This window comes from Oncorhynchus clarkii, chromosome 2, assembly GCF_045791955.1.
Source record: "Oncorhynchus clarkii lewisi isolate Uvic-CL-2024 chromosome 2, UVic_Ocla_1.0, whole genome shotgun sequence".
Classification (NCBI taxonomy): Eukaryota; Metazoa; Chordata; class Actinopteri; order Salmoniformes; family Salmonidae; genus Oncorhynchus; species Oncorhynchus clarkii.
In genome coordinates this window covers 91,954,598-91,972,097 of record NC_092148.1, presented here as the reverse complement: position 1 = coordinate 91,972,097, position 17,500 = coordinate 91,954,598, and the positions used below count along the sequence as shown (strand labels likewise).

The 17,500-nt window shown below is 50.8% G+C and overlaps 1 protein-coding gene across 1 annotated transcript in view; it reads right to left on the bottom strand.

Moving 5' to 3' along the window:
* Positions 1 to 17,500, bottom strand: part of LOC139376285 (uncharacterized) — a 1,125,987-nt gene that overhangs the window by 594,627 nt on the left and 513,860 nt on the right. The window lies entirely within an intron of this gene.

Sequence of the window (17,500 nt, the reverse complement as noted above, 5' to 3'; positions counted from 1 at the left end):
TCTGACCGTAAGGCGCTACAGAGGGTAGTGCGAACGGCCCCAGTACATCACTGGGGCCGAGCTTCCTGCCATCCAGGACCTCTATAATAGGCGGTGTCAGAGGAAAGCCCATAAAATTGTCAGGGACTCCAGTCACCCAAGTTATAGACTTGTTTTCTCTGCTACCGCACGGCAAGTGGTGCCGGAGCGCCAAGTCTAGAACCAACAGCTTTTACCCCCAAGCCATTAGACTGCTGAACAATTCCGAAAATTGCCACCGGACATTTTACATTGACCCCCCCCCCCCCCCCCTTTTGTACACTGCTGCTACTCGCTGTTTATTATCTATGCATAGTCACTTCACCCCCACCTTGAACTGCACTGTAGGTTAAGGGCTTGTAAGTAAAGCATTTCACTGTAAAGTCTACACTAGTTGTGTTCGGCGTTCACGTGACAATTAAAGTTTGATTTGAAGTCCATGTGTTCCATCACAAATCAAAAATAAAATAAAATTGTATTGGTCACATAGACATGGTTAGCAGATGTTAATGCGAGTGTAGCGAAATTATTGTGTTTCTAGTTCCGACTATGCAGTAATATCTAACACGTAATCTAACAAATTCACAACCTTATTACCTTATACACACAAATACACACAAATGTAAAGGGATGAATAGAATATGTATAAACATATGGATGAGCGACGGCCGTGAGGCACAGGCAAGATGCAGTAGATGGTATAGAATACAGTATTTACATATGAGATGAGTAATGTAGGATATGTAGACATTATATGAAGAGGCATTATTTAAAGTGACTAGTGATACCTTAATTAAATCAATTTATTAAAGTGGCCAGAGATTTGAGTCTGTATGTTGGCAGCATCCACTCTGTGCTAATGATGGCTGTTTTACAGTCTGATGGCCTTGAGATAGAAGCTGTTTTTCAGTCTCTCTGTCCCAGCTTTGATGCACCTGTACTGACCTCGCCTTCTGGATGATAGCGGTGTGAACAGGCAGTGGCTTGGGTGGTTGATGTCCTTGATGATCTTTTTGTTCTTCCTGTGACATCGGGTGGTGTAGGTGTCCTGGAGGGCAGGTAGTTTTCCCCCAGTGATGCGTTGTGCAGACCTCACTACCCTCTGGAAAGCCTTGTGGTTGTGGGCGGAGCAGTTGCCGTACCAGGCGGTGATACAGCCCGACAGGATGCTCTCAATGGTGAATCTGTAAAAGTGTGTGAGTGTTTTAGATGACAAGCCAAATTTCTTCAGCCTCCTGAGGTTGAAGAGGCGCTGTTGCGCCTTCTTCACCACGCTGTCTGTGTGGGTGGACCATTTCAGTTTGTCCGGGATGTGTATACCAAGGAACTTAAAACTTTCCACCTTCTCCTCTACTGTCCCGTCGATGTGGATAGGGGGCTGCTCCCTCTGCTGTTTCCTGTAGTCCACGATTATCTCCTTTGTTTTGTTGACATTGAGTGAGAGGTTATTTTCGTGACACCACACTCCGAGGGCCCTCACCTCCTCCCTGTAGGCCGTCTCGTCGTTGTTGGTAATCAAGCCTACCACTGTAGTGTCGTCTGCAAACATGATGATTGAGTTGCATGGCCACGCAGTCATGGGTGAACAGGGAGATTGCGATTTCGTCGTCTGTGGACCTATTGGGGCGGTAAGCAACTTGGAGTGGGTCTAGGGTGTCAGGTAGGGTTAAGGTGATATGGTCCTTGACTAGTCTCTCAAAGCACTTCATGATGACGGTAGTCATTTAGCTCAGTAACCTTAGCTTTCTTGGGAACTGGAACTGGAACAATGGTGGCCCTCTTGAAGCATGTGGGAACAACAGACTGGGATAAGGATTGATTGAATATGTCCGTAAACACACCAGCCAGCTGGTATGCGCATGCTCTTAGGGCGCGGCTGGGGATGCCGTCTGGGCCGGCAACCTTGCGAGGGTTAACCCATTTAAATGCTTTACTCACATTGGCTGCGGTGAAGGAGAGCCCGCAGGTTTTGGTAGCGGTCCGTGTCGTTGTCACTGTATTGTCCTCGAAGCAAAGAAGTTATTTAGTTTGTCTTGGAGCAAGACATTGTGGTCCGTGACAGGGCTGGTTTTCTTTTTGTAATCCATGATTGACTGTAGACCCTGCCACATACCTCTCGTGTCTGAGCCGTTGAATTGCGACTCTACTTTGTCTCCATACTGACGCTTAGCTTGTTTGATTGCCTTGCGGAGGGAATAGCTACACTGTTTGTATTCGGTCATGTTTCTGGTTGCCTTGCCCTGATTAAAAGCAGTGGTTTGCGCTTTCAGTTTTGCACGAATGCTGCCATCAATCTACGGTTTCTGGTTGGGGAAGGTTTTAATAGTTGCTGTGGGTACAACATCACCGATGCACTTGCTAAGGTAACTGATATAACTGAGACAGATTGTAGGTAACTGAATATAGCTGAGACAGACTGTAGCTAACTGAATATAGCTGAGACAGACTGTAGCTAACTGAATATAGCTGAGACAGACTGTAGCTAACTGAATATAGCTGAGACAGACTGTAGCTAACTGAATATAGCTGAGACAGACTGTAGCTAACTGAATATAGCTGAGACTGTAGGTAACTGAATATAGCTGAGACAGACTGTAGCTAACTGAATATAGCTGAGACAGACTGTAGCTAACTGAATATAGCTGAGACAGACTGTAGGTAACTGAATATAGCTGAGACAGACTGTAACTAACTGAATATAGCTGAGACAGACTGTAGCTAACTGAATATAGCTGAGACAGACTGTAGCTAACTGAATATAGCTGAGACAGACTGTAGCTAACTGAATATAGCTGAGACTGTAGGTAACTGAATATAGCTGAGACAGACTGTAGCTAACTGAATATAGCTGAGACAGACTGTAGCTAACTGAATATAGCTAAGACAGACTGTAGGTAACTGAATATAGCTGAGACAGACTGTAGCTAACTGAATATAGCTGAGACAGACTGTAGCTAACTGAATATAGCTGAGACTGTAGGTAACTGAATATAGCTAAGACAGACTGTAGCTAACTGAATATAGCTGAGACAGACTGTAGCTAACTGAATATAGCTGAGACAGACTGTAGCTAACTGAATATAGCTGAGACAGACTGTAGCTAACTGAATATAGCTGAGACTGTAGGTAACTGAATATAGCTGAGACAGACTGTAGCTAACTGAATATAGCTGAGACAGACTGTAGGTAACCATCGGGTTGCCAGGGGAGGGTCATGAAATCCAAACAGTCAGGTCGTGGTGTCCTCTGTTCTCCTGACTCCACTGAGCCCTGAATACTTTTAGACCAGTGAGGGGGACCTCTGGCCTCGCTATAATCGCTGGCCACAACCATTACTGACCCCACCATGTCTTTCTGTTTAACCTCCCCTTTAATGTGATTAACATTGTCTTCCTGTTTAACCTCCCCTTTAATGTGATTAACATTGTCTTCCTGTTTAATCTCCCCTTTAATGTGATTAACATTGTCTTCCTGTTTAACCTCCCCTTTAATGTGATTAACATTGTCTTCCTGTTTAACCTCCCCTTTAATGTGATTAACATTGTCTTCCTGTTTAACCTCCCCTTTAATGTGATTAACATTGTCTTCCTGTTTAACCTCCCCTTTAATGTGATTAACATTGTCTTCCTGTTTAATCTCCCCTTTAATGTGATTAACATTGTCTTCCTGTTTAACCTCCCCTTTAATGTGATTAACATTGTCTTCCTGTTTAACCTCCCCTTTAATGTGATTAACATTGTCTTCCTGTTTAACCTCCCCTTTAATGTGATTAACATTGTCTTCCTGTTTAACCTCCCCTTTAATGTGATTAACATTGTCTTCCTGTTTAACCTCCCCTTTAATGTGATTAACATTGTCTTCCTGTTTAACCTCCCCTTTAACGTGATTAACATTGTCTTCCTGTTTAATCTCCCCTTTAATGTGATTAAATTGTCTTCCTGTTTAACCTCCCCTTTAATGTGATTAACATTGTCTTCCTGTTTAACCTCCCCTTTAATGTGATTAACATTGTCTTCCTGTTTAACCTCCCCTTTAATGTGATTAACATTGTCTTCCTGTTTAACCTCCCCTTTAATGTGATTAACATTGTCTTCCTGTTTAACCTCCCCTTTAATGTGATTAACATTAGCCTGAGGCCTGAGGGTGAGAGAGGGGATGGGGGTGAGGTGGATAAGGGATGGGGGATAGGGGATAGAGGATAGGGGACACAGGAAAGGGGGATACCTAGTCAGTTGTACAACTGAATGCCTTCAACTGAAATGTGTATTTGGTGCACGGGAACAGTGGGTTAACTGCCATGCTCAGCAGCAGAACGACAGTTTTTACCTTGTCAGCTCGAGGATTCAATCCAGCAATCTTTCGGTTACTGACCCAACACTCTAACCACTAGGATATGGGATAGAGGATAGAGGATAGGGGATAGGGGGATAGAGGATAGAGGATAGGGGATAGGGGAATGGGGGACAAGGGAATGGGGGATAGAGGATAGGGGAATGGGGGATAGGGGGATGGGGGATAGAGCAATGGGGGATAGGGGAGGGGATAGGGGATAGGGGATAGTGGATAGGGGGATAGGGGATAGAGGATAGGGGATAGAGGAATGGCGGATAGGGGGGTGGGGGATAGAGGAATGGGGGATAGGGGGATAGGGGATAGATGAATGGGGGATAGGGGGATAGGGGATAGAGGAATGGGGGATAGGGGGATAGGGGATAGTGGATAGGGGGATAGGGGATAGAGGATAGGGGATAGAGGAATGGGGATAGGGGGGGTGGGAGATAGAGGAATGGGGGATAGGGGGATAGAGGATAGTGGATAGGGGGATAGGGGATAGAGAATAGGGGAATGGGGGATAGGGGGATAGGGGATAGAGAATAGGGGAATGGGGGATAGGGGGATAGGGGATAGAGGCATGGGGGATAGAGGAATGGGGGATGGGGGGATAGAGGATGGGGGATAGAGGAATGGGGCATAGGGGGATAGGGGATAGGGGGGTGGGGGATAGAGGATAGGGGAATGGGGGATAGGGGGATGGGGGATAGAGGAATGGGGGATAGGGGGATAGGGGATAGAGGATAGGGGATAGGGGATAGGGGATAGGGGATATGGGATAGAGGATAGGGGATAGGGGATAGGGGATAGGGGATATGGGATAGAGGATAGGGGATAGGGGATAGGGGATATGGGATAGGGGATAGAAGATAGGGGAATGGGGGGTAGGGGATAGAGAATAGGGGAATGGGGGATAGGGGGATAGGGGATAGAGGAATGGGGGATAGGGGATAGGGGACAGGGGATAGGGGAATGGGGGATAGAGGATAGGGGAATGGGGGATAGGGGATAGAGAATAGGGGAATGGGGGATAGGGGGATAGGGGATAGACGAATGCGGGATAGGGGATAGGGGATAGGGGAATGGGGGATAGAGGATAGGGGAATGGGGGATATAGGATAGGGGAATGGGGGATAGAGGAAAGGGGATAGAGGATAGGGGATAGAGGATAGGGGATATGGGATAGAGGAAAGGGGATAGAGGATAGGGGATAGAGGATGTGGGATAGAGGATAGAGGATAGGGGATACAGGATAGAGGATAGAGGAAAGGGTGGAATGGGTGGAATAGGTGGAATGGGGGAATGGGGGATAGGGGATGGGGGATAGAGGATAGGGGGATAGGGGATAGGGGATAGAGGAATGTGGGATAGGGAGGTGGGGATAGAGAATAGAGGATAGGGGATAGAGGATAGAGGATAGGGGATAGAGGATAGGGAATAGAGGATAGAGGATAGAGGATAGGGGAATGGGGGAAATGGGATAGGGGAATGGGGGATATGGGATAGGGGATAGGGGGATAGAGGATAGGGGATAGAGGATAGAGGATAGGGGATAAGGGATAGGGGATAGGGGATAGAGGATAGGGGATAGGGGATAGGGAATAGGGGATAGAGGATAGAGGATAGGGGATAGCGGATAGGGGGACAGGGGATAGATGAATGGGGGACAGGGGGATAGGGAATAGGGGATAGTGGATAGGGGATAGAGGATAGGGGATAGAGGAATGGGGGATAGGGGGATAGGGGATAGAGGAATGGGGGATAGGGGGATGGGGATAGAGGAATTGGGGATAGGGGATATGGGATACAGGACAGAGGATAGAGGTTAGGGGATAGAGGATAGGGGATAGAGGATAGGGATTAGAGGATAGAGGATAGAGGATAGGGGAATGGGGGATAGGGGGATAGAGGATAGAGGATAGGGGATAGAGGATAGAGGATAGAGGAATGGGGGATAGAGGATAGGGGAATGGGGGATAGGGGGATAGGGGATAGAGGAATGGGGGATAGGGGATAGGGGATAGGGGAATGGGGGATCGGTGGATAGGGGATAGAGGAATGGGGGATAGGGGATAGGGGAATGGGGGATAGGGGATAGGGGAATGGGGGATAGGGGATAGAGGAATGGGGGATAGAGGAATGGGGGATAGGGGATAGAGGATAGGGGATAGAGGATAGAGGATAGAGGATAGGGGATTGGTGGACGGGGGAATGGGGGGAATGTGGGATAGGGAGGTGGGATAGAGGATAGAGGATAGGGGATAGAGGATAGGGGATAGAGGATAGAGGATAGGGGAATGGGGGATATGGGATAGGGGATAGGCGGATAGAGGATAGGGGATAGAGAATAGGCGAATGGGGGATTTGGGATAGGGGATAGAGGATAGGGGATAGAGGATAGGGGATAGTGGATAGAGGATAGGGGATAGAGGATAGAGGATAGGGGATAGAGGATAGGGGATAGGGGATAGGGGATAGAGGATATGGGATAGGGGATAGAGGATAGAGGATAGAGGATAGGGGATAGAGGATAGGGGGATAGAGGATAGAGGATAGGGGAATGGGGGATAGGGGATAGAGGATAGGGGAATGGGGGATAGGGGGATAGGGGATAGAGGAATGGGGGATAGGGGATAGGGATAGGGGGGATAGGGGAATGGGGGATCGGTGGATAGGGGATAGTGGAATGGGGGATAGGGGATAGGGGAATGGGGGATAGGGGATAGGGGAATGGGGGATAGGGGATAGAGGAATGGGGGATAGAGGAATGGGGGATAGGGGATAGAGGATAGGGGATAGAGGATAGAGGATAGAGGATAGGGGATTGGTGGACGGGGGAATGGGGGGAATGTGGGATAGAGAGGTGGGGATAGAGGATAGAGAATAGGGGATAGAGGATAGGGGATAGAGGATAGAGGATAGGGGAATGGGGGATATGGGATAGGGGATAGGCGGATAGAGGATAGGGGATAGAGGATAGAGGATAGGCGAATGTGGAATATGGGATAGGGGATAGAGGATAGAGGATAGGGGATAGAGGATAGAGGATAGGGGATAGGGGATAGAGGATAGGGGATAGGGGATAGGGGATAGAGGATAGGGGATAGAGGATAGGGGACAGAGGATAGAGGATAGGGGATAGAGGATAGAGGATAGGGGATAGGGGATAGAGGATAGGGGATAGGGGATAGGGGATAGGGGATAGGGGATAGAGGATAGAGGATATGGATTAGAGGATAGAGGATAGGGGATAGAGGATAGAGGATAGAGGATAGGGGATAGGGGATAGGGGATAGGGGATAGAGGATATGGGATAGGGGATAAAGGATAGAGGATAGAGGATAGGGGATAGAGGATAGGGGGATAGAGGGTAGAGGATTGGGGGATAGGGGATAGAGGATAGGGGAATGGGGGATAGCGGGATAGGGGATAGAGGATTTGGGGGATAGGGGATAGGGGATAGGGGACAGGGGATAGAGGATAGAGGATAGGGGATAGAGGATAGAGGATAGGGGATAGAGGATAGAGGATAGGGGATAGGGGATAGAGGATAGGGGATAGGGGATAGGGGATAGGGGATAGAGGATAGAGGATAGGGGATAGAGGATAGGGGGATAGAGGATAGAGGATTGGGGGATAGAGGATAGGGGAATGGGGGATAGCGGGATAGGGGATAGAGGAATGGGGGATAGGGGATAGGGGATAGGGGATAGGGGATAGAGGATAGGGGATAGAGGATAGGGGATAGGGGATAGGGGATAGAGGATAGGGGATAGGGGATAGGGGATAGAGGATAGAGGATAGAGGATAGGGGATAGGGGATAGGGGATAGAGGATAGAGGATATGGGATAGAGGATAGAGGATAGGGGATAGAGGATAGAGGATAGGGGATAGGGTATAGAGGATAGAGGATATGGGATAGGGGATAGAGGATAGAGGATTGGGGGATAGGGGATAGAGGATAGGGGAATGGGGGATAGCGGGATAGGGGATAGAGGAATGGGGGATAGGGGATAGGGGATAGAGGAATGGGGGATAGGGGATAGAGGATAGGGGGATAGAGGATAGAGGATAGAGGATAGAGGATAGGGGATTGGTGGACGGGGGAATGGGGGGAATGTGGGATAGGGAGGTGGGGATAGAGGATAGAGAATAGGGGATAGAGGATAGAGGATAGGGGATAGGGGATAGGGGATAGAGGATAGGGGATAGGGGATAGGGGATAGAGGATAGAAGATAGGGGATAGAGGATAGAGGATAGGGGATAGGGGATAGAGGATAGGGGATAGGGGATAGGGGATAGAGGATAGGGGATAGAGGATAGGGGATAGAGGATAGAGGATAGGGGATAGAGGATAGGGGATAGAGGATAGGGGAATGGGGGATAGGGGGATAGGGGATAGAGGAATGGGGGATAGGGGATAGGGATAGGGGGGGATAGGGGAATGGGGGATCGGTGGATAGGGGATAGTGGAATGGGGGATAGGGGATAGGGGAATGGGGGATAGGGGATAGGGGAATGGGGGATAGGGGATAGAGGAAAGGGGGATAGAGGAATGGGGGAGAGGGGAAAGGGGATATGGGATCGAGGAGAGAGGATAGCGGAGAGGGGATGGGTGGACGGGGGAAGGGGGGGAATGTGGGATAGAGAGGTGGGGATAGAGGATAGAGAATAGGGGATAGAGGATAGGGGATAGAGGATAGAGGATAGGGGAATGGGGGATATGGGATAGGGGATAGGCGGATAGAGGATAGGGGATAGAGGATAGAGGATAGGCGAATGTGGGATATGGGATAGAGGATAGAGGATAGAGGATTGGGGGATAGGGGATAGGGGATAGGGGATAGAGGATAGAGGATATGGGATAGGGGATAGAGGATAGAGGATAGAGGATAGGGGATAGAGGATAGGGGGATAGAGGATAGAGGATTGGGGGATAGGGGATAGAGGATAGGGGAATGGGGGATAGCGGGATAGGGGATAGAGGAATGGGGGATAGGGGATAGGGGAATGGGGGATCGGTGGATAGGGGATAGAGGAATGGGGGATAGGGGATAGGGGAATGGGGGATAGGGGATAGGGGAATGGGGGATAGGGGATATAGGAATGGGGGATAGAGGAATGGGGGATAGGGGATAGAGGATAGGGGGATAGAGGATATGGGATAGGGGATAGAGGATAGAGGATATGGGATAGGGGATAGAGGATAGAGGATAGAGGATAGGGGATAGAGGATAGGGGGATAGAGGATAGAGGATTGGGGGATAGGGGATAGAGGATAGGGGAATGGGGGATAGCGGGATAGAGGAATGGGGGATAGGGGATAGGGGATAGGGGAATGGGGGATCGGTGGATAGGGGATAGAGGAATGGGGGATAGGGGATAGGGGATAGGGGGATAGAGGATAGGGGATAGAGGATAGAGGATAGAGGATAGGGGATTGGTGGACGGGGGAATGGGGGGAATGTGGGATAGGGAGGTGGGGATAGAGGCTAGAGGATAGGGGATAGAGGATAGGGGATAGAGGATAAAGGATAGGGGAATGGGGGATATGGGATAGGGGATAGGCGGATAGAGGATAGGGGATAGAGGATAGAGGATAGGGGATAGAGGATAGAGGATAGGCGAATGGGGGATAGGGGATAGAGGATAGAGGATAGGGGATAGAGGATAGAGGATAGGGGATATGGGATAGGGGTTAGGGGATAGAGGATAGGGGATAGAGGATAGGGGATAGAGGATAGAGGATAGGGGATAGAGGATAGAGGATAGGGGATAGGGGATAGAGGATAGGGATAGGGGATAGGGGATAGGGGATAGAGGATAGAGGATAGGGGATAGAGGATAGGGGGATAGAGGATAGAGGATAGGGGGATAGAGGATAGGGGAATGGGGGATAGCGGGATAGGGGATAGAGGAATGGGGGATCGGGGATAGGGGAGAGGGGATAGGGGATAGAGGATAGGGGATAGAGGATAGGGGATAGGGGATAGGGGATAGAGGATAGGGGATAGGGGATAGGGGATAGAGGATAGAGGATAGAGGATAGGGGATAGGGGATAGGGGATAGAGGATAGAGGATATGGGATAGAGGATAGAGGATAGGGGATAGAGGATAGAGGATAGGGGATAGGGTATAGAGGATAGAGGATATGGGATAGGGGATAGAGGATAGAGGATTGGGGGATAGGGGATAGAGGATAGGGGAATGGGGGATAGCGGGATAGGGGATAGAGGAATGGGGGATAGGGGATAGGGGATAGAGGAATGGGGGATAGGGGATAGAGGATAGGGGGATAGAGGATAGAGGATAGAGGATAGAGGATAGGGGATTGGTGGACGGGGGAATGGGGGGAATGTGGGATAGGGAGGTGGGGATAGAGGATAGAGAATAGGGGATAGAGGATAGAGGATAGGGGATAGGGGATAGGGGATAGAGGATAGGGGATAGGGGATAGGGGATAGAGGATAGAAGATAGGGGATAGAGGATAGAGGATAGGGGATAGGGGATAGAGGATAGGGGATAGGGGATAGGGGATAGAGGATAGGGGATAGAGGATAGGGGATAGAGGATAGAGGATAGGGGATAGAGGATAGGGGATAGAGGATAGGGGAATGGGGGATAGGGGGATAGGGGATAGAGGAATGGGGGATAGGGGATAGGGATAGGGGGGGATAGGGGAATGGGGGATCGGTGGATAGGGGATAGTGGAATGGGGGATAGGGGATAGGGGAATGGGGGATAGGGGATAGGGGAATGGGGGATAGGGGATAGAGGAATGGGGGATAGAGGAATGGGGGATAGGGGATAGAGGATAGGGGATAGAGGATAGAGGATAGAGGATAGGGGATTGGTGGACGGGGGAATGGGGGGAATGTGGGATAGAGAGGTGGGGATAGAGGATAGAGAATAGGGGATAGAGGATAGGGGATAGAGGATAGAGGATAGGGGAATGGGGGATATGGGATAGGGGATAGGCGGATAGAGGATAGGGGATAGAGGATAGAGGATAGGCGAATGTGGGATATGGGATAGAGGATAGAGGATAGAGGATTGGGGGATAGGGGATAGGGGATAGGGGATAGAGGATAGAGGATATGGGATAGGGGATAGAGGATAGAGGATAGAGGATAGGGGATAGAGGATAGGGGGATAGAGGATAGAGGATTGGGGGATAGGGGATAGAGGATAGGGGAATGGGGGATAGCGGGATAGGGGATAGAGGAATGGGGGATAGGGGATAGGGGAATGGGGGATCGGTGGATAGGGGATAGAGGAATGGGGGATAGGGGATAGGGGAATGGGGGATAGGGGATAGGGGAATGGGGGATAGGGGATATAGGAATGGGGGATAGAGGAATGGGGGATAGGGGATAGAGGATAGGGGGATAGAGGATATGGGATAGGGGATAGAGGATAGAGGATATGGGATAGGGGATAGAGGATAGAGGATAGAGGATAGGGGATAGAGGATAGGGGGATAGAGGATAGAGGATTGGGGGATAGGGGATAGAGGATAGGGGAATGGGGGATAGCGGGATAGAGGAATGGGGGATAGGGGATAGGGGATAGGGGAATGGGGGATCGGTGGATAGGGGATAGAGGAATGGGGGATAGGGGATAGGGGATAGGGGGATAGAGGATAGGGGATAGAGGATAGAGGATAGAGGATAGGGGATTGGTGGACGGGGGAATGGGGGGAATGTGGGATAGGGAGGTGGGGATAGAGGCTAGAGGATCGGGGATAGAGGATAGGGGATAGAGGATAAAGGATAGGGGAATGGGGGATATGGGATAGGGGAAAGGCGGATAGAGGATAGGGGATAGAGGATAGAGGATAGGGGATAGAGGATAGAGGATAGGCGAATGGGGGATAGGGTATAGAGGATAGAGGATAGGGGATAGAGGATAGAGGATAGGGGATATGGGATAGGGGTTAGGGGATAGAGGATAGGGGATAGAGGATAGGGGATAGAGGATAGAGGATAGGGGATAGAGGATAGAGGATAGGGGATAGGGGATAGAGGATAGGGGATTGGTGGACGGGGGAATGGGGGGAATGTGGGATAGGGAGGTGGGGATAGAGGATAGAGGATAGGGGATAGAGGATAGGGGATAGAGGATAGAGGATAGGGGAATGGGGGATATGCAATAAGGGATAGGCGGATAGAGGAATTGGGGATAGAGGATAGGGGATAGAGGATAGAGGATAGGCGAATGGGGGATATGGGATAGGGGATAGAGGATAGAGGATAGGGGATAGAGGATAGAGGATAGGGGATATGGGATAGGGGATAGGGGATAGAGGATAGGGGATAGAGGATAGGGGATAGAGGATAGAGGATAGGGGATAGAGGATAGAGGATTGGGGGATAGGGGATAGAGGATAGGGGAATGGGGGACAGCGGGATAGAGGAATGGGGGATAGGGGATAGGGGATAGGGGAATGGGGGATCGGTGGATAGGGGATAGAGGAATGGGGGATAGGTAATAGGGGAATGGGGGATAGGGGATAGGGGAATGGGGGATAGGGGATATTTGAATGGGGGATAGAGGAATTGGGGATAGGGGATAGAGGATAGGGGGATAGAGGATAGGGGATAGAGGATAGAGGATAGGGGATTGGTGGACGGGGGAATGGGGGGAATGTGGGATAGGGAGGTGGGGATAGAGGATAGAGGATAGGGGATAGAGGATAGAGGATAGGGGAATGGGGGATATGGGATAGGGGATAGGCGGATAGAGGATAGGGGATAGAGGATAGAGGATAGGCGAATGGGGGATATGGGATAGGGGATAGAGGATAGAGGATAGGGGATAGAGGATAGAGGATAGGGGATATGGGATAGGGGATAGGGGATAGAGGATAGGGGATAGAGGATAGGGGATAGAGGATAGAGGATAGGGGATAGAGGATAGAGGATAGGGGATAGGGGATAGAGAATAGGGGATTGGTGGACGGGGGAATGGGGGGAATGTGGGATAGGGAGGTGGGGATAGAGGATAGAGGATAGGGGATAGAGGATAGGGGATAGAGGATAGAGGATAGGGGAATGGGGGATATGCAATAGGGGATAGGCGGATAGAGGATAGGGGATAGAGGATAGGGGATAGAGGATAGGCGAATGGGGGATATGGGATAGGGGATAGAGGATAGAGGATAGGGGATAGAGGATAGAGGATAGGGGATAGGGGATAGGGGATAGGGGATAGAGGATAGAGGATATGGGATAGAGGATAGAGGATAGGGGATAGAGGATAGAGGATAGAGGATAGGGGATAGGGGATAGGGGATAGAGGATAGGGGATAGAGGATAGAGGATAGAGGATAGGGGATAGAGGATAGAGGATTGGGGGATAGGGGATAGAGGATAGGGGAATGGGGGATAGCGGGATATGGGATAGAGGAATGGGGGATAGGGGATAGGGGATAGGGGATAGAGGATAGAGAATTTGGGATAGAGGATAGAGGATAGGGGATAGAGGATAGAGGATAGAGGATAGGGGATAGGGGATAGGAGATAGGGGAAAGATGATATGGGATAGGGGATAGAGGATAGAGGATAGAGGATAGGGGATAGAGGATAGGGGGATAGAGGATAGAGGATTGGGGATAGGTGATAGAGGATAGGGGAATGGGGGATAGCGGGATAGGGGATAGAGGAATGGGGGATAGGGGATAGGGGAATGGGGGATCGGTGGATAGGGGATAGAGGAATGGGGGATAGGGGATAGGGGAATGGGGGACAGGGGATAGGGGAATGGGGGATAGGGGATATAGGAATGGGGGATAGAGGAATGGGGGATAGGGGATAGAGGATAGGGGGATAGAGGATAGGGGATAGAGAATAGAGGATAGAGGATAGGGGATAGGGGATAGGGGATAGCGGATAGGGGATAGGGGATAGAGGATAGGGGATAGAGGATAGGGGATAGAGGATAGAGGATATGGGATAGAGGATAGGGGATAGAGGATAGAGGATAGGGGAATGGGGGATATGGGATAGGGGATAGGCGGATAGAGGATAGAGGATAGGGGATAGAGGATAGAGGATAGGGGATAGGGGATAGGGGATAGGGGATAGGGGATAGAGGATAGATGATAGAGGATAGAGGATAGGGGATAGGGGATAGAGGATAGGGGATAGGGGATAGGGGATAGGGGATAGGGGATAGGGGATAGGGGATAGAAGATAGAGGATAGGGGATAGGGGATAGGGGATAGCGGATAGCGGATAGAGGATAGGGGATAGGGGATAGAGGATAGGGGATAGGGGATAGAGGATAGAGGATATGGGATATGGGATAGGGGATAGAGGATAGGGGATAGGGGATAGAGGATAGGGGATAGAGGATAGAGGATAGGGGATAGAGGATAGAGGATAGGGGATAGAGGATAGAGGATAGGGGATAGGGGATAGGGGAAAGAGGATAGAGGATATGGGATAGAGGATAGAGGATATGGGATAGGGGATAGGGGATAGGGGATAGAGGATAGGGGATAGAGCATAGGGGATAGAGGATAGAGGATAGGGGATAGAGGATAGAGGATAGGGGATAGAGGATAGGGGATAGGGGATAGAGGATAGAGGATATGGGATAGGGGATAGAGGATAGAGGATAGGGGATAGAGGATAGGGGATAGGGGATAGGCGTTAGAGGATAGGGGATAGGGTATAGAGGATAGAGGATAGGGGATAGAGGATAGCGGATAGGGGATAGGGGATAGAGGATAGGGGATAGGCGTTAGAGTATAGGGGATAGGGGATAGAGGATAGGGGATAGGGGATAGAGGATAGAGGATAGGGGATAGGGGATAGAGGATAGCGGATAGGGGATAGGGGATAGAGGATAGCGGATAGGGGATAGAGGATAGAGGATAGAGGATAGAGGATAGGGGATAGGGGATAGAGGATAGAGGATAGGGGATAGGGGATAGGGGATAGAGGATAGAGGATAGAGGATAGGGGATAGGGGATAGAGGATAGCGGATAGGGGATAGAGGATAGAGGATAGGGGATAGGGGATAGGGGATAGGGGATAGGGGATAGAGGATAGATGATAGAGGATAGAGGATAGGGGATAGGGGATAGAGGATAGGGGATAGGGGATAGGGGATAGAGGATAGGGGATAGGGGATAGAAGATAGAGGATAGGGGATAGGGGATAGCGGATAGCGGATAGAGGATAGGGGATAGGGGATAGAGGATAGGGGATAGGGGATAGAGGATAGAGGATATGGGATATGGGATAGGGGATAGAGGATAGGGGATAGGGGATAGAGGATAGGGGATAGAGGATAGAGGATAGGGGATAGAGGATAGAGGATAGGGGATAGAGGATAGAGGATAGGGGATAGGGGATAGGGGAAAGAGGATAGAGGATAGATAGGGGATAGGGGATAGGGGATAGGGGATAGGGGATAGAGGATAGGGGATAGGGGATAGAGGATAGAGGATAGCGGATAGGGGATAGGGGATAGAGGATAGGGGATAGGGGATAGAGGATAGAGGATAGAGGATAGGGGATAGGGGATAGGGGATAGAGGCTAGCGGATAGGGGATAGGGGATAGGGGATAGAGGATAGCGGATAGGGGATAGGGGATAGAGGATAGAGGATAGGGGATAGAGGATAGGGGATAGGGGATAGAGGATAGGGGATAGGGGATAGGGGATAGGGGATATGGGATAGGGGATAGGGGATAAAGGATAGGGGATAGGGGATAGGGGATAGAGGATAGGGGATAGGGGATAGAGGATAGCGGATAGGGGATAGGGGATAGGGGATAGAGGATAGGGGATAGAGGATAGGGGATAGAGGATAGAGGATAGAGGATAGCAGATAGGGGATAGGGGATAGAGGATAGCTGATAGGGGATAGGGGATAGAGGATAGAGAATAGGGGATAGTGGATAGGGGATAGAGGATATGGGATAGAGGATAGAGGATAGGGGATAGTGGATAGGGGATAGGGGATAGAGGATAGGGGATAGGGGATAGAGGATAGGGGATAGAGGATAGGGGATAGAGGATAGAGTATAGGGGATAGGCGATAGAGGATAGCGGATGGGGGATAGAGGATACCTTCAGCAGAGCAGAGAGAGGGGACCAGGTCGACCGACTGTTTCAAGTGAAAGTGGAATGCGTGGAATATATGTTTGGTATTGGCTGTGTTCGGTGGCTGGTTGGTTTCCAACATCCTGGAAAGCCTAAGGGTAGGTAGAGGTAGAGTAAGGGTTAGATCTTAGCCCAGTCCTCTCTTCGTCCCCCAGCCCAGTCCTCTCCTCTCTTCGTCCACCAGCCCAGTCCTCTCCTCTCTTCGTCCCCCAGCCCAGTCCTCTGCTCTCTTCGTCCCCCAGCCCAGTCCTCTGCTCTCTTCGTCCCCCAGCCCAGTCCTCTCCTCTCTTCGTCCCCCAGCCCAGTCCTCTGCTCTCTTCGTCCCCCAGCCCAGTCCTCTCCTCTTTTTGTCCCCCAGCCCAGTCCTCTCCTCTCTTCGTCCCCCAGCCCAGTCCTCTCCTCTCTTCGTCCCCCAGCCCAGTCCTCTGCTCTCTTCGTCCCCCAGCCCAGTCCTCTCCTCTCTTCGTCCCCCAGCCCAGTCCTCTCCTCTCTTCGTCACCCAGCCCAGTCCTCTGCTCTCTTCGTCCCCCAGCCCAGTCCTCTCCTCTCTTCATCCCCCAGCCCAGTCCTCTCCTCTCTTCGTCCCCCATCCCAGTCCTCTCCTCTCTTCGTCCCCCAGCCTAGTCCTCTCCTCTCTTTGTCCCCCAGCCCAGTCCTCTCCTCTCTTCGTCCCCCAGCCCAGTCCTCTGCTCTCTTCGTCCCCCAGCCCAGTCCTCTGCTCTCTTCGTCCCCCAGCCCAGTCCTCTGCTCTCTTCGTCCCCCAGCCCAGTCCTCTCCTCTCTTCGTCCCCTAGCCCAGTCCTCTGCTCTCTTCGTCCCCCAGCCCAGTCCTCTGCTCTCTTCGTCCCCCAGCCCAGTCCTCTCCTCTCTTCGTCCCCCAGCCCAGTCCTCTGCTCTCTTCGTCCCCCAGCCCAGTCCTCTCCTCTCTTCGTCACCCAGCCCAGTCCTCTGCTCTCTTCGTCCCCCAGCCCAGTCCTCTCCTCTCTTCATCCCCCAGCCCAGTCCTCTCCTCTCTTCGTCCCCCATCCCA